Source organism: Camellia sinensis, chromosome 12, assembly GCF_055761805.1.
Source record: "Camellia sinensis isolate YWXY chromosome 12, ASM5576180v1, whole genome shotgun sequence".
In the NCBI taxonomy this organism is placed as follows: Eukaryota; Viridiplantae; Streptophyta; class Magnoliopsida; order Ericales; family Theaceae; genus Camellia; species Camellia sinensis.
In genome coordinates, this window is record NC_138972.1 from 78,352,936 (window position 1) to 78,370,558 (window position 17,623).

The window sequence follows — 17,623 nt, forward strand, 5'->3', positions numbered from 1 at the left end:
ACTTCATAGGCTTCACAGTAAAGGTTATTCGTACAAAAAATTAGATTTATCGGACAACTATAAACATAAAAATAAATCATGTTTTGTTTTACAAAATTGATAGTTTAAGTTTACAATCCTATTTTCTATTCATTTTATAAAACAAAATGTGATTTGTTTTTGTGTTTATAGATGTCCTATGAAATTAATTTTTTGTACAAATGACCTTTATTACGGAACCTACAAAGTAGACGATTTGAATCATCGATGTGAGCCCAAATTTGGGCCCATAAGATGAGTATGGATGAGTATAGAGAGATTAGAGTGTGGAGGGGAGCTTATCCCGTAACTTTCAACCCCCTTGCCAGAGTTGGCGAGTTCAAACTAATCAACTAGAGTTAAGCATGTAATTTTTTAAAGATTGGACAACATAATTTTTAATTCGATGAGCATCTACGTAAAATTCAAAAATTTGAATAAATTTGAGTGGACTTGAACAGAGATACCAAGTAATTTGAGCGAATGAACCAAAATTGCATATATAAATATATAAAATTATTTGCTATTTTATTTTTTAATAATAAAAAGGATTAATTAAAAATTTAATATTAATGAACAAAAGTAAAAGCAATATGCTTAAGTTTTTTCAATAGAATTTTTTTTATTATGTTTAAAAAATACACCTTTTAAAAAGGGATCATCGAATAAATTGATATTAAAAAAATTATATTTTATAATGGCATAAAATAATTTAAATATGATTTTTTAGAAATTATTTTTAATTTAAAGATTACAATAAAATTAAATTTCTTACAAAATAAAAGTATCTAGATATAAAAAATAAAAATAAAAAAAGTAAGAAGAAAATTTAGAATGGTATTTTCATTTGATTTGAAAATAATTCTAGATGACCAATAATTATCACCTACAATCCTCAATTTTTTTTAATAAAAAAGATATTTTACGAATCATCACTTTTAATAGAAAAATAATATTTATTTCTATTTGTTTTAGCAAAAGTCACTTTTTAGCAATTTGAGTCAATTTTTTTTTAATTTTTTATTATAGTTTATTTAATTGACAATTGAGATTAAAAAAAAAAAATTTCGCATGTGCTACAAAAGTCTAGATGAATAATAAAAAAAATGTTTGAGACTCACAAAAAAAATCCACAATTGTACCGACAATGATGTTGTATCATATGATTCAATTCTTGATTTGCTATACACTCAAATGACAGGGGGCCCAACTCGCTTGCTACATCATTATGGTGAAAGTGTGAGTCTGTAGCATTGTAGGAATAATAAATTATCACATGTAACTCCCACTTTTTAACTATTTATGCCAAAAAAATTTATTTTATTTTTTAATTTGTTTAATTGACAATCGAGATAAAAAAATAATAATTTAACAGAGTGAATCAGATTAGGCAAGTATTAAAAAAATCATTCATTTTCTTAGGGCTCCGTTTGTTTTGGCGTAAAATATTTTTCTTGCAAATTGATTTTACAAAAAAAAAAAAAATTGTTTTTATTTTTTAGCATTTGGTTGACACTTGAAACAAAAACCTTTTATTGTCTAAAAGTGAAATTTTGATTAAATAAAGTATCATTTATGATTTTTTAGTAAGCTATGATACTTATTAAAAAAGGCTAAATGCATTCAAAAAGTAGTGAGTGAGAGTCAATTTTGCAAAAACTGACTTACGAAAATTTTAAAAGTAAGTCATTTTTGGAAAAATGGTGTAAAAATATTTTTCTTAAAAAATAATTTACTTACTTTTTGTTCAACCAAACAACGAAAAATGAGTAAAATATTTTTAAAAATATTTTACATCAACAAACGGAGCCTTAATATTTTTGTCTTTGTTTTAAAATATATATATATATATATATATTTGTATTAAAAAAATTTATTGTTCAAGTCCTTGTAGTTTTGTAGGATATAAAAATATTTATAAAATTTAAAACAAAAAATGGCAAAAAATAAAAATATAAGCTTTTAATAGCAATTAATACTTTGAACGCGTGTATTTAATAACATATTATATTTAGATCTATAATAGAATAAAGTTATACGTACCAATTGGTATACCAATTAGTGTACTAAGAGATGATGTGATATAATTTTAGAAGTTTTACATCTTTATAGTTTGTATAATGGATGTGGTTCATAATTTTAAAGTGGCATTGTTATAGCATATGTTGATTTACTAATTACTATACCAATAAATATGTGTATCACCACTATATGATATTTTGACATATCATTATGACACATGTGAATATTGATCTCATTCTAATTCTAATAACATAATTTAAATTTAAAATTTTATTTTATAATTTAATAAAAGATGTATAAATTATGGAATGTATATGGATCTTATGCCAATTATGGTAAGGAAGAATCTAAATTTAAAATTTTATTTTAAGAATATAAAATTATTTTATAAACCAATCATATTGTACCACATATTAACAAAAATTAAACAAAATCAAAAAAATGAGAAAGTAACAACGTTTTGCAATTATAATAGTATATAGATATATAGATTCTTATCCAAATCCATGAATCAAATATAACATAAAGTTAGGTACATATTTTTCATATTAAAAATTTTGAATTAATATTACTTTTAAAATTGTGTATTACAAACTCTTATTACACATATTTTTTCATATAATAATGATTGAAATTTATTTTAATTACTATCTCAAAGATTAGTTATAGAGTCAAAAAAAAAAAGTGTAAATCTTAAAGTTTTAAAGTAAAAATTTTATGCTAAATTGCTCTCATATATAGCGAGATAAATTTAAATTTTGAAATGGTTAAACAAACTTTCCTTTTCAAAGTCATAATTTATGGGATAGTTAGAGTTCTTTATGGGATTATTATAATTTTATTTGGGCAAAGCACCATTAAATTCCTAATTTGGGAATGTTAAACTAGTAAGTCCTGACGGTTTTTCGAAGGATTGATAGGTTCTATTTTATGTGTAAAGACATTAATACCCATGTTTTAAGGCGTGTGGGGTTCAACAATTGGGGGTAAATCTGGGTTGGTGTTAGTGTGCAATTTACCGAAAAGTGCAACGAGGAGTGTTGTTTGTGATAGAATTCTAAACGTTGCAGAGGGAAGAGATTGGAATTGGATACCGATGTTTTAGTGATTCTTGCTGTGTATTTGGCAAGATTGAGTTTGTAATTGGAAATATTGATGTTAATACCAAAAATACCATTCGAGTACGTTGTGTGAACCCCAGTTGCCAAACTTACCAGTTGATTAGAACTCTCCTTGCTAATACGTTGCGTTGATTAGAACTTTGCAACATTAGTAGGACATATACACATCGCAACGGTCAGAGGCTTTGCCGGAAACCATCACGCCAGGTATGGACTGTTAGGGTTTACGATGGCATAAAGAGTTTTTTTATACCGTAGGATTTAGGTGAAAATACGTGTTGCGGGATTGATACTTTGCGATTGCTTGTTTGTATTTGTGCAATACATTGGGTCGATGTTGTTTTGTTAATCAACGTCATTGTGTGTTGATGTCAGTTGGGGTATGGAGTTTATATTTGTATATTGCGCTGAACGTTGAATTTTATTTGTGTCATTGTCTTGTGGTAATGTTGGTTTGGGTATTTTTTTGTGTAATCTAAACATGAGTGTTGTTGTGTGTATGTTATTATGTTGTGATGGGCCTATTGTTTGGTGGGTTGGTAATGTGGTTGGGGGGACCCCTATTTTTGGGGCATTAAAAATTTGTTGATGGTTGTTATTTTTTTGTGCTGACCAATAATTGGATTGTGTGCACAATGTTATGTGTATAGTACATATTACGAGTTATATGGAATGCGTTTCCCTGTGTTGGGGATGGGTTTGATTATTCTAATTTTTGATGTTTTTTTTGTTGATATTGCACGGGTCATTTTTGTGTTTTTTGTGTTGGGCGCACGAATGTTTAGTTGGCGTATGTTATTGTTTTACGTGGGACTAAAAGGTGCATACGGGTTGAGTGTTATTGTATTCATTCTACGTTCGTATGGGTTACGTGTTTACATATTCCAATTTTTAGTGGGACATTGATGTGGAGCGTAGTGGATTTGAGTTGGTGGTATAACATTTGATTAGTGTGTTGTATTGTTTTCCAGGGAAGTGAAATGTGTATATGGGTTGTGTGTAATGGCCATTATACGTTCATTTGAGTTATGTGTTTTCGTATTAGATTGCATGTGAATTGAAATAGTAACTATACAATATTTTCCAAATGTTTGTTTGCAAATAATATCACTCGTTGGTTCTGCTAGCGTGGGAGCCATTGTTTGTGAAATACACATGTGGATTTTCCCTGGTTGTAGGTGTTAGTTTGTTGGTAATTATTACATGTGCTGAAATTAACTGTAGTTATATTGGTGGGTGTGTTTGTGGTATTGGATAATATTTGGTAATGTGATTATGTTGTTGTTGTTCCAGGCAGTGGAAAAAGTCAAAGTGCGGGACGCAATGGCAATGTTAGAAGTCAACGGTCACATTCTGCAAGGTAGATATCGACTCGTTTGGCAACCAAAAGACAAGCACAATTGGCCTTCAAGAAATGTAAAACTACATCAAGGACATTTAAAAAAAATGCTGTGGACCCATCTAAGTTTATGTATCGGTCAAATGTCGTCGGTGTTATAAAAACTATATTGGAGCTTGAGTTTGGTAAGGGCGCGTGAAACAACTACAGGAAACATCCTTTTGGCTAATAATTGATGCAATCCGAATTCATAAATTGGATCCCAATGCGTACAGGAAGTGTGATGCAACCGTGTGTCGTATAATTCAGACATATGATCCAAGTGATGAGAAGTTCCACATCGGGGGTACTAGGCTGCCATACTGTAACAGTGACATCCGCTTGTTTTTTGCTATTCAATGTGGGAAGGACAAGTTAGATTTGGCCCATAATGGGAAGGCGCCTTCAGATTTTATCCAATGGCGGTGTCCAAACGTCAGCAGAATTTCTTCAAAACTAATCAAAGACTTAATATGTGTAGGAAAACGGAATGTGATGAAGAAGATGTTGCGAAGTTGGTGTGCCTATATATTTGTGCGAAATTATTTTTCGCAATGACATGTGAGTCCATTGGGTGGGCATTTGTACTAGTGATTGATAAGTTGAACACGTGGCGGTCATATGATTGGACAACAACGATTCGTAACGCACTAATTGGTTCATTGAACGAGATGTACGGTAGGCCGGAGAAAGTTACCGGCTGCGTAGTTGCATTACTGGTATGTTATTACTTAAGAGGTTTGTAGTGTACATTCAACAGATACCTCTATTTTAAAAATGCATGTGATACTGTATTTAACATTATTAACTTGCCTCCATGGTTGCAGTTCCTCCTCTGTGAGCACACAACCATTGTGGACCTGGACAGGCGAAATGTGTTACCATTGTTTTGCCGGTGGAACCTTGGGAAACTCATAGGCAAACTGAAACATGTAGACCTGTCAGCGGAAGGATCCATATTACGGTTTATTGTTAAGTTTTGTTTCCATGTTTTGTTGATGTGTAACTTTGTTTTGGTTTGTTTCATTTTTTGTTTTTTGTTTTTTGTGTTTTTTTGTCAATGCAGGTGAATACTGCAAAACTAGGTGGAAATGTTATTGAACGCTATTTTGTGAATGTATTAACTGATGCGCCTATACCTGTTGAAAATGTGTTGAAGGTGGAGCCGGTTAATAGTTGGGCTAGGGGTGTTGGTAATGTGGATAGTGAGGTAGTTAACATCGTAGAACCCAGTCTGGACTGCTGGCAGTCAGATGTGCCACACGGGGATGAGGTCAAATTGACGTCAGCAAAGAAGAGAGAAGACATTACTACGGCGCAAACACGTTGTAGATAGAACGCGAATGAGAAGGTTTCAAGAGCAGGAGAGGCATGGACAGATTTATTCCCTAACCTGCTAGACTTGGCAAGCACACAACCTGGCTGCGACAGTGATGCCAGCACAACAGATTTAAGTGAATAGTTAAAAAAAACAACAAGGTGAATTACTGAGCTGGAGTGTGAAGTTCGAGAGAAAGATGCATGCGTTTGTGAGTTAGACAGTACGATTGCAACCACAGAGAGGACGCTTGGTGCAAAAACCAACATCGTATTCATTGGATTCAACAATGTACTTGTGGTAAAAGATGCCGAGATTGAACAGCTGAACGCGCGAATTAGGGAGCTAGAGGACATAATTATCGCGTTGAAAGACGTAATTGACGACCGAGAGGTACATACATAGTCAGTTGCAAATGATAATTACCAACATCGGACCCTACCCGAAAATTGTGCAAGCCAAAATAATGGGTGAGGGTCTGTACCGTGTTGTGACAGTGTGCAATGTGCCGAATCCAATGGGGAAACCACCTTTGAAAGGGTCGGACAAGTATGTGGCCGAAATGGATTGGGTAACAAATCTAGTTGATTGTGGTGAAAATGGTAATGTTAATCGGATAGTGGATGACGTCGTTGGATCTGATGTTGGCGATGCAGACAGAGTGGTTAAGGGCAGAGTGAGTAGTTCCACCCCAAATGTGTCGTCATTGATCAGAACAGTGAAGGACAAGGAACAATGTGAATTTAGATTAAGCGACTATGAATACCCAAAGTTTGTTTGTCGTGGCAAGCAAAATTGGAAGAGAGGCAACATGGGAGAAATGGGGCCAGAAGTGATATACGTTATCGATGATGTAGGAGCTAAGCAATAAACGTGGCATGGGTTTGGAATGTCTCAGAAACATCATGTGTGGAACATGCTCGCATATGACGAAACAAAGCTACTGGGTACAGTGTATAGCTTAGACAGCGATAGGTAAGCATTTGTTGTTGAATATTTGACTGCGTAAGTATCTTTGGCTGTATGTGGTTCTTAGTATGAGTAAGGTCCGAAAGTGTAGATAGTCCACATATTTGGTAGTAATCATCTGATGTGTAATGTAATGGAAGCAGTGTCAATGTTTCAATTTAGGAAAATGGCGTATTACCCCAAAAATGTTTAAAACTTACTCGTAAATTTAAAAACTAACTATATCATCGTTGATGGTTTAGCTGGTTTAGGTCGATAGTTACAATAGTACCATGCATATGTATTGGATGTAGTATTGTAGAAAATATTATTTAAAGGAAATGCTTAGTTCCTAATCTTGGTAGTAATCACTGAATGTGTAGTTTAACACAAAACAATTCCAATGTTTCAACTACAAAAATTGAATAGCACACCAAAGTTTTAAAACTTCCTTTGTGAAAATTAAAAACTGGTTATACAATCGTTGATGGTTCAGCTGATTTAGTTCCACATTTATAGTAGTACATTGCATATGTGTTGGATGTAGTATTGTAGAAATTATAAATTAAAGAAAATGCTTACGACCTAAAATTGGTTGCAGGTCTGTGATATGGGATGGGGGTGATAACGGTATACAAGTTTGGTTTTTGGATGTGCGTGACCTGGTACAGCGGGTATCAATTCAAGGGAACGAAAGTAGAGATATGTCACTCTGTGCATGTGTATAACATGTTTGTTTGTCATTTACATGTAATATGAGTGCTTATGTACGACGGGAATTCCAATGTTTTGTGTTTGTGTAGGTCATCGACGCATATGCAGCCATGCTCATGGAACTGCAAAAAAATGGTGTGCATTCAAACAAAGGTGTAGACCCATCATATATATTTAGCAGTGTGTGTACGGTACGTGTGTGTATGAATAACGTTGAAACTTGACATATATAGTCAGTTAGCATTTAAAAACAAATGGTTTGATATTGTTTATGGGTTGTGTGGAATTTTTCAACAGGATGTGATGCGAAATCCAAGTGCAATGTCTCGGACCAAGTATCTGAATGTACCAACAAAAGCTTCAAGAGAGCATAGATACACACATTATCCAGTGTATTATGCCAAACATTGGACATTGATGGTGAACGATTTGGGAACCGGAACGTGGAAACATTACAATTCTTTGAAACCTAGGCGAGGGATATAGGATGAGCATTACAATGAAGCGTTGAAAGTGGCAAGTCATTGCCTTTAAATGTACTTTTAAACATTTGTTGGTATTGTTTGTTGTTTAATGACGTGTATATGGGATAGTTGGGGTTACATCAATTTTGGTAAATGTGCATGGTGTTTGAAGTGTTTTTACAGCGTCGTGTAATAACGTGTGTGAATATTGTTTTTGCAGAAGCAGTGGGTAGAAGACCATTACAACAAAGTTATTAAGCCACGATTGGCCCCGGGCAGCGGTAAAATGCCACATTTTGATGGCCCACTTGTCCTAGTTCTTGACTGCCCATAGCAGAAGCTGGATATGTAAGTTGCGACTTTTATCATGCTATGTTTGCACGTATTATGTGATTGTGGTTGATTGGAATTATATTTTATTTGTTGCGCATATGTTTGAATGTTTGCATGAATCACATAACTGTGTGGGCAATTGCACTAAGTAATTTGTTTGCCTTTTATGTGGCGTGCAAAATAAGTGTGAAGTGTGCATATGTTATGAGTAATTATCATATGTTCCGTTGATGTGTGTGCAATGTTTCGTAAAAGTATAACTTACTTTAGTAGCAGCATTATGGCATGCTGCTATGTTATATTAATTTGTGGTGCCTCAATTGTTAAACATATGCGTAGAAATTTGAATCCCGAAAATGATGTATTGGGTGTTAGATTTTGTTCTCATGTTGTCGGGTTGTTGTTTTAGTGTCCATGACAACTGAATTTGGTCCCCAAACATTATGCTGTCTAAAATAGTTGATTTGTTGGCCTATACCAGGACAGATTATATAATTTTTGTGTGCTACATCATCTGACAACACATGGAGGGTGGCAATATTGGGAAAACAATGGATGGGCATACGCCAGACGAACTACGGGTGGCAATGGTGAAGATGTTTTTGAATCCCAGTTAGAGGAGTCCGTGCTTTGACATGTGTCTAAAGCTATCCTCAGTCACCATAGCACCTCCATTTTACGTACACAGGTTTTGGTTTTAGTAATTTGTTCGTCTTCCAGCGACTTACTGAACATTCGAAGTAGACAGTTAATGTTTTTGACCTGTTAGTTGTGGGTACTTTTTTTTGTTTGGTATTGTGTATGATGACGGTTTTAGTTGGTGTACGTTTATTTTTTTGGTGAATTACTTAAAGTTTAAAGATTGGCAAATGTCTTTTTGTGGCATTTGTAGTTCTTAATGATGTTTGAGTTAGTGGATTAAATTTGGACATGAATTTGAATGGTCGTTGGTTTGATGTTCATTAAATTAATGGGAGAATCATGGTAGGGTTTGTAATTGGTTTCAGTAATTTAGCATGTATATTGAGTGTCTGAAGTTGATGTACATTGATTGCATTGTGGCAACGATACCATATCAAAAATTAGTAGGAATGCAACTATGCAGGAATATGCGAAAAGCGAGTACCAGAATCATAATAATCATTGTGTTACGATTTTTTGAATCATGAAACGGATTGGCTAACATGATGTGGAGGGAGGGAAGTGTGAAGTGATTAACAATGGTAACGAACAAAACTTGATTACGTATCCTGAATGATTAATGTGTAAAATTAAACATCGAATGTCCTGATTTACCCATCAAAAAAATAAGAAGTAAGGGCATCGAACATACCCATCCACCATGTTCCCTAAAAAAAAGAAAACATAACAGCAAATGCACACAAAATATTAATATATAATTTAAAGAAAAATTTCCACTAACTCCATGTATTCAATAAATTGATCCAAAAATTAGTAAATAAATATATGATGTTTGAAAAACATCCAGTAATATAGAAGCATACGAAGGTGGAAATGTTGCTGAGCCACAATGTGGTCACAAATAAAAAAAGTGATCAGCCATTATTTGAGCAATGGGTTGGGAAAAAAAATAGAGCAAAGAAGATCATCTTGCATGCTACATAGGGTCCTGGCATGTTTTTTTATTGTGATGACCCATTTTGCCACAACGTCCACACTGAATGCGTTAAACAACCTTGCCCTTCGATGGAATTCTTTTCCGCTTCGGCCTATCAGGAGGACGCTTGTACATAGGTGGCGTAATGAGATAATCTGCTACACTGAAATTTGGTTTTCCAACAATGAAAATTGGGTGGATAGATCCCCTATATGCTGCCTTATACTCGTTGACGTGGTAAAACGATTCTATGGCATCGTAAATGTTCTTGCCACTATTTCGGAAAGCAACAACAGCATGTGAACACGGGAAACCATTTAGTTGCCACTGGAAACAAGAACATGAGTGTAACAACCCCGATCTGTAATTAGTTACAAACTGTGATTAAGGAAGTTAATCAAGTGATTAAAAATAATCATATGTTAATTGTGTAATTTTGCATACTATTTGATTTTCTATCTGTTGTGAATTCTGTATTAATCTGAAAATAGAAAGCCTTACCGGTGTCCGAAACCTGAATTGATTACATGGATGTGTCATTTGGAATTTATAGAATCATTTGGCAGTTTTTATTAAAAATTGATTCAGTTCAGTATAAATCGCATGTGATTAAATTAAGTTTACTTGTGTTTGATTTGAATGATACATGATTGGTACCTAATCTAATCCTTTTAATGATCCAAGATGTGATTAAGAGTATGGTGTGCTAAGGCCTTGGTGATGTTGAGTGTAAGGGATCACAACCTTTGTGTGTGTGTTAGAGCCTTGCATGCATAACCACGTGGGCATTTTGAGGAGAAGTGTGTATGTGTATATTTAGCTGAGTGAGGGAGTGTTGTATCATCTTTTTTTGTTCATTTGGTCCCTTGTGTTGAGAGAGTTTGGCTAGAGAGAGAGAGAGAGAGAGAGTGTGAGAGCTCAAGAGTTTGATGAGAAGGAAGGAAACTAGGGAGATTCATCTCACATCTCTGAAATCAAAGCTCTAGGTAAGAGTCTTGAGCATATTGTCTGCAGCCAACTTCCATGCATCATGACTTCAACACATCTTTGAACCAATTTCATGAATTAGCAAGAGAAGTGGGTCTTTGGGCTTGTAGATGTCTTGGATGTGCATACTTGGAGATTAACCTTTGGTTCCATCATTTTGAGTCAGAGTTTTGAAATCATTGCAAGCATGTGAGTTCATATCTTGCATCATGTTTTGGAAATTCATGGATTCATATCAACCATTTGCATGTTTTGAAAAAATCAAGAAAATAGTTTGAAAATCTTTCGTGCATGAGCTTTTGAGTTCAAATTTGCTAAATCTATGAGTCTTGAGCTAAAGGTTTGTAAATGATCATGTATTTGTGTTTTAGAAAAGTTTTCCAAGTGTTTTGGTCAAGCTACGCATGAGTGTAGCCATTGAAATTGCATTTTGAAGCTCAAAACTCTGTTTTTGGAAACCCAGAATTTCATAGTCCGCTCGAGCGAAGAAACATGCGCTCGAGCGGAGAATACGAGCCTTCAGTATTTTTGCAGGCATGAGCGCTCCTCTCGAGCGACCACTTGGACACTCGAGCGAACCCCTTTGTGTATTGCTGATCCGCTCGAGTGTGGGAGTTGTGGCTGAGCGTAGATTGAGGCCAACCAGTACTTTTTCCATGTTTACAGATCGCTCGAGCAAAGAAAGTTGTGCTTGAGCGACCCCTTTCATGTTGCATGTCTGCTTGAGCGAGGAAAGCTACGCTCGAGCGGGGACCTTATTTTCAAAAAATTTACCAAGTGTTTTAATTCATGTTTTGGCATCCTCATTGCATCTTAGGCATTCCTAAGCCTTAATTAAGCCATAGTGATGAGGTTTTTGGGATAGAAACACACTAAGAAAAGAATGTACTAAGTTAAAAGATTACAAAAGTGTGTTTGGAACAATGTGTTAAGCAAGAAACCTATGTAATGAGAAAGTTAAGCTATGATGGCCAAGTACATGTGTAATGATAGATATCTTTGTGTTATGTACTTTGTGGCTGTAGGTCAAGACTCGAAGACTGATTGACTGTTTACGGGAACCACTGTGAATAATGTTATTGTAAAGATACGTTCATATGAATTATGTTCCAAATGAAATATGATAAGTTACAATTTCTGAAATGATATCTGTTTTCGTGAACGAATGTTCCATGTTTGAAATCGATTATGGCATCCATAGATAGTCCCAAGTCATGGGAGACGGTATATTAATGCGGGTCCATGACATATATGTGATTACGAGATCTCGTTAGCCACTTCATTGTGGTGATATGTGTTTAATCGGTATCCGGAACCAATTACTCTAGTCGGAAGACGATATGTGATGTGTTCTATGGGATGTACCATTATTATGTTCAGATATGAGAATGATTATGTTACGATTAGTTTTACGTTTATGACATGTTCAGAATTCGTTCACTAACTCCCTTACCTTAATGTTATTCGCTGGTCTTTAGCTCACTGTGTGTGTGTATATATATATATATATATAGGTAGGCATTTTGGAGACCGAGCCTAAGGGACATTTGTTTGGATCTGTGTTCTGTTGTCAGCCAACCATTGCGCCTCACGTGGAGGTTTCAGACGTGTCGCATGTTCTGAGTTCTAGTTACTTATGCATATCAGACTTTGATATCTCTGTTGGTTGTACTTAACCATGTGTGTGGATATAATGCAAGACTGACTTTTGGTTATGTATATAAAGTTTTAAATATTATGTTTCATGTAAGTTTACACAGCTCATTGGATAACTATATTTATGTATTTGCTTTCGCTAGCCCCTTAATTTTGTTAATTTGTTCAGAGGCCTTCGGTAATCTAATGATTACTGGTCGGTTACGATACTAAACCTATAGCAGCGGGTTTGGGTCGTGACAATGAGCGATTGCCAATGTCGACTAAAACTGATGGATGGAAACGAACCTTAAACACATTGTCATCCGATTGACTAACTATCCATGACCTGATATCTCCGTACACAACAACCAAATTTTTTTTTCATTTTCGGGCAAATCTGGTCAACCCACCCCATAGATTTGACTTTACGCTTTGACCTTTGTTCTATGATCTTACCCCTAACTGCATCCACCAGTTGAGTAATGGGAAGGTGACGAGCTTCTCGAATCCAGTTATTAAAAGACTCGGCAGCGTTAGACCACATCTCGCCATACCTATGTCCCCTATGGAGACCAAAAAATAAAAGCGATTAGATTCATAAGAGTTAATGGTTGAAAGATATTACTTAGTGCATATGTAACTAGCATCATAGCTGAAGTACGCATTGGACCAATGTTGAGGATTCAAATCTTTTAAAAAAATTTCAACCACCACTGGGCTACATTGTAACAAAATATCTATTTTTGGTTAAAGAAATTTACTATAGAGGCGTACGCGCATTCACGCGACTTTCGCATGAGTCCAATTTTCTGATCAACATTAACATATTTCATGCGGTCTCGAAGATTCATCTTGTCACGCCCCACTTTTTATTGCTCGGAGTATTACCAATTTCATTTACTTAATTCCATTTCAGAGATAACGTGCGGAAATAAACTCGTATATGTGCGGAAATAAACTCGTAGAAGTGAATAACATTGTTCTCATTCGTATGCAAGTAAATACAACATGAGTATAATAATAAATTGCCCTTGGGCTTATATCATTAACGAATCAAGAAGAATGGTACAACCCTTTTACACATATGGCATTCCGCCAACACAAGAGAGGCCTCGTGGCCAACAAATAAGAAGATCCAAATCTTGCAGCACATTCAGCTCAACACCTGAAAAAGATTCAACAATGTGGGATGAACATATAGTCCAGTAGGGATCTCAACATGGCCCTCAACAATAACAACTTACAGATAGCTATGTTCATGAATGCTCAATCTCATACTAGGATAGTAATGTGACAGTTTGTACAAAATATACATAAGTATGAACTTTTCTCGAAAACAACCATTTCAATCAACGCCATAGGCGATTCAATTTTTTTTTCTTTCTTTTCATTAACCCCCGTTCCCAATCTTTCATAACATTACAATTCCTTAGGAAATAAATTCACTAAGCCCACTACTCTCTTCCATTTTCTAAACATACACAAATGTGCCTTTTCAAAACATATTTTTCTTTTAAAAAAAATCCGTTCTCCTTCACACTTTCCAAAAGACAAAAAAGACCTATTTGGCTTCTTCCCGATACAATCAAATCTATACATGTACCGTTATAAAAAGGGAAACAACAACTCACCAACATGCATAAGATAAACCAATGAGGCAACTTGGCCCTCCAAAATAGTAACCGACACAATCCATGATAATCCTAGACACACTGAAACAGCAACAACAAAACTTTGCCCTACTAGTTATGTGCGTAGTAAGCCAAAGATACACCTTTCACAACAACAAGTCAGTTTACCAAGCGCTAGCTGGAAGGGTATGGTGCCTTAGATTATTAGCGCAGTCAGTTCTCCAGGCGCTAGCTGGAAGGTCACGGTACCTCTGATTTTTAGCGCAAGGTATAACACCACCAACCAACATACAACAAGGCGTAACCAACATGCATAACACATATACATAAACTATCAAGATGCAAGCAATGTGTTAAAGCATATGAACACATAATTAATTTTTGCCGAGCAAGTATACATGTAAAATGTATCTCAGCATTTCATCACATACAATGCTCAATTAACAGTGGTGTAATGCACACACGACAATCCAACACAACCATGTCATCCTCCATCGATGACCAAGGACAAAACCTCTAGATGCAAGTATTTACTACATCTATTAAAGACTCGATTATCATGAGATCACAAACCCAACAACAAGATTAACATGGTAGTTAAAGATACAATCCGCCACATGTGTGTTCAACCCTCAAGATACAACAATCCAATTTTCATACGTATTTCAAAAATATCTTTCTCATTTCACAAAACAAGTTCCATTCCCTTTTGTTTTCACAAAATCAACTCCATCCCTTTTATTTCCACAAAACCGATTCCATTCCTTTTGTTTTCACAAAACCAAATCCATGGACAATAAAGCCATAACTCATTTTAATCCATTACATTCATTTCAAAACCATTCCAAAGCCACAGTTAATCCCTTAGGCATTAACATCTTCACCCAACTCACATTAACTATAGAGATTTACAACATAGGTTAACTACCCTCCATTTTAATTTACCAAATCAAAATATAATTTAGGACTTTTTCTTCTTTCAACTATAACATGCTAATTCACACCCCAATTAGCCCAAAACAACCATCAATGATGGAACAACCATTTTCAAACAACCAACCCTAGATTCAACCTCATGAGTTTCAAACAAATCCAATATGGATATAATTTTTATGCAATACAAAACTACCACATGTCTATCTATAGACGAGGCATTGTAAAAGAACAAGGAAATCCCTACCTCAAATTCGGAGCTCAAATCTCAAAATTTCCGAATCAAAACGAAGCCCTCGACGATCAACACACTTTTTACAAAGGCCCAAGGTGAGGAAAACACTCCTATTAGATCAAACCCTAGAGAGAAGTTAGATTTTAGAGTGAGGAGCTCTCAAAATTTGGTTTTAGGAAAGTGAGAGAGAGAAGGGAAATGTAAAAAGTGATTTAAAATTACACAACGGATGACTCATATACGTATGACCCGCTCGAGCGGAGAATAGAACGCTCGAGCGTCAAGCACAAAAATTTGGTCACGCTCGAGCGCAAGAAGGCCCGCTCAAGCATCAAGAAACAAAAGCAAAACACATCTGCTCGAGCGCGAAGAACCAGTTCGCTCGAGCGTAGATTTTCACCTCCCAGAACTTTTCAGAAAAAGAACTACCCGCTCGAGCTCCAACAAGCCCGCTCGAGCACAAGAAACCCGCTCGAGCGTAGAAAACACACCTGCAGAAGTTTTGCAGGGGCACGAAATACTAGAAGTGTGTAAACCCCGCTCGAGCGCAAGAAGACCCACTCGAGCGGACCATTCAAAAACTGGGCAACAACAATGGGAGCTAAAGCTCTACCAACCTGTAATAATCAAGCCCAACACATTCTAAAACTCAAACTAAAAGGGTTTAAAGGTTGACAACATGATAGGTACAACTACCAACTCCACGGAACCGTGTCCGGAAAACAACAGAACAGTAAAGGGATAACCGGGATCGCTATAACCTCCCCCCCTTAAAGAATTTCGCCCCCGAAATTAAGGATAAGCCAAAACACAAGGCCAGCTGATCACACAACACCAACACCCGAGTACTAGGAGAGGAACTGTTCTCCCTACAAACCTTCGATTCACTCTTACCAAGGAAGAGACTAACCAAGGTAACACGTTCCAAATGACAACACACAAACACGAAAAGCTGCAATAAAACCAAACCTTCCTAAAACAATTTACCAACATCTGACTAGCACTTCAAGCTAAGTCACTACTCAACAACCATAATTTCCGATAAAAGGGTAATCAAAGCAAATCTTTTGCATTAATATAAGGAAAACATTTTCTTGTTCATGAGACATTTCACAAAGATAGTTAAATTTTCAACGTTGACATTCCAAAATAAACCTTGCATTTTCCATGTGAAACTCAAAAGTTTTGTAAATATTTTTCACAAATACAGTGTTATCCAAAACACATAACCATCCACAGTTTATTTGCCAAAAAGATTCATTTGGAATTCCTCAAAACCCTTGGATTAAATCAATTTCTCAACAACGCCTTTAGGTGGCCCAAACACTAGGAAAATTTTGTTTTCCATATCTTTTCAAAATAATACTAGCAACGTTCATCACTCACACAGTGAGGCCAAAACCAACACAAAACATAACATTTCTATAATGATAGTTAATAGAAATAACAACAGCATTATCAACACATAAGGCATAAGAAATTCATGGTTTTGCAATTTCATTCCGCCTCCCTTAACTTAACCAATTTAAAAATCATAAACATGGCTCAGAACCGGGCCAACAATTAAGAGACCACATCTCACATCAGCAATACCTCCTTAATACACAAATGATACACATTTTGGTGCTGTATCAATATAACATAGAAACACTACTATACTTCACAATTGATAACGATATACATTTTAGTGCTATATCAAATCAAACAAAATCTCCCACACGCAACAATGTATATAAGCAATTAACATATACAAGTTCAATCAATCAATCAATACAAAACTTGATGTGTTATTCCAACCGTCAAATTCAATGACATAACATGTTCGATTAGTTTTAGTTTTCCCTAATCAACATACAAGTCTACAACAAACGAGACTAACCTCAAGATGACAGATGTCAACCCAAAGCCCGATACCAACAAGCTGACTAATTAACTCAATAAACTCCACACTCAGTAATCCACACACTGATGTACCACTAACCCCAAACACAGAGTTCCCTACACAAACTCCCAAATTTTGGAATCTCAACAAATCTCCTAAAATCGAACCACACCAACACTGTGTCTGAGGGAATCACTATCCCCCCCTATGGCTACATAACAAGCCTGTTTATCTCCTCGACCGAAGACTGACATGGTAAACCTCAATTACAACAACTCAATCACGAAGGACAATTTGACCGACGCTATTCTCGTCACCTTAGAACACAACATGTTCTTCCTCTTAAGAATGTTGCCAGAATCCACTCACAAACCAAATCCAAC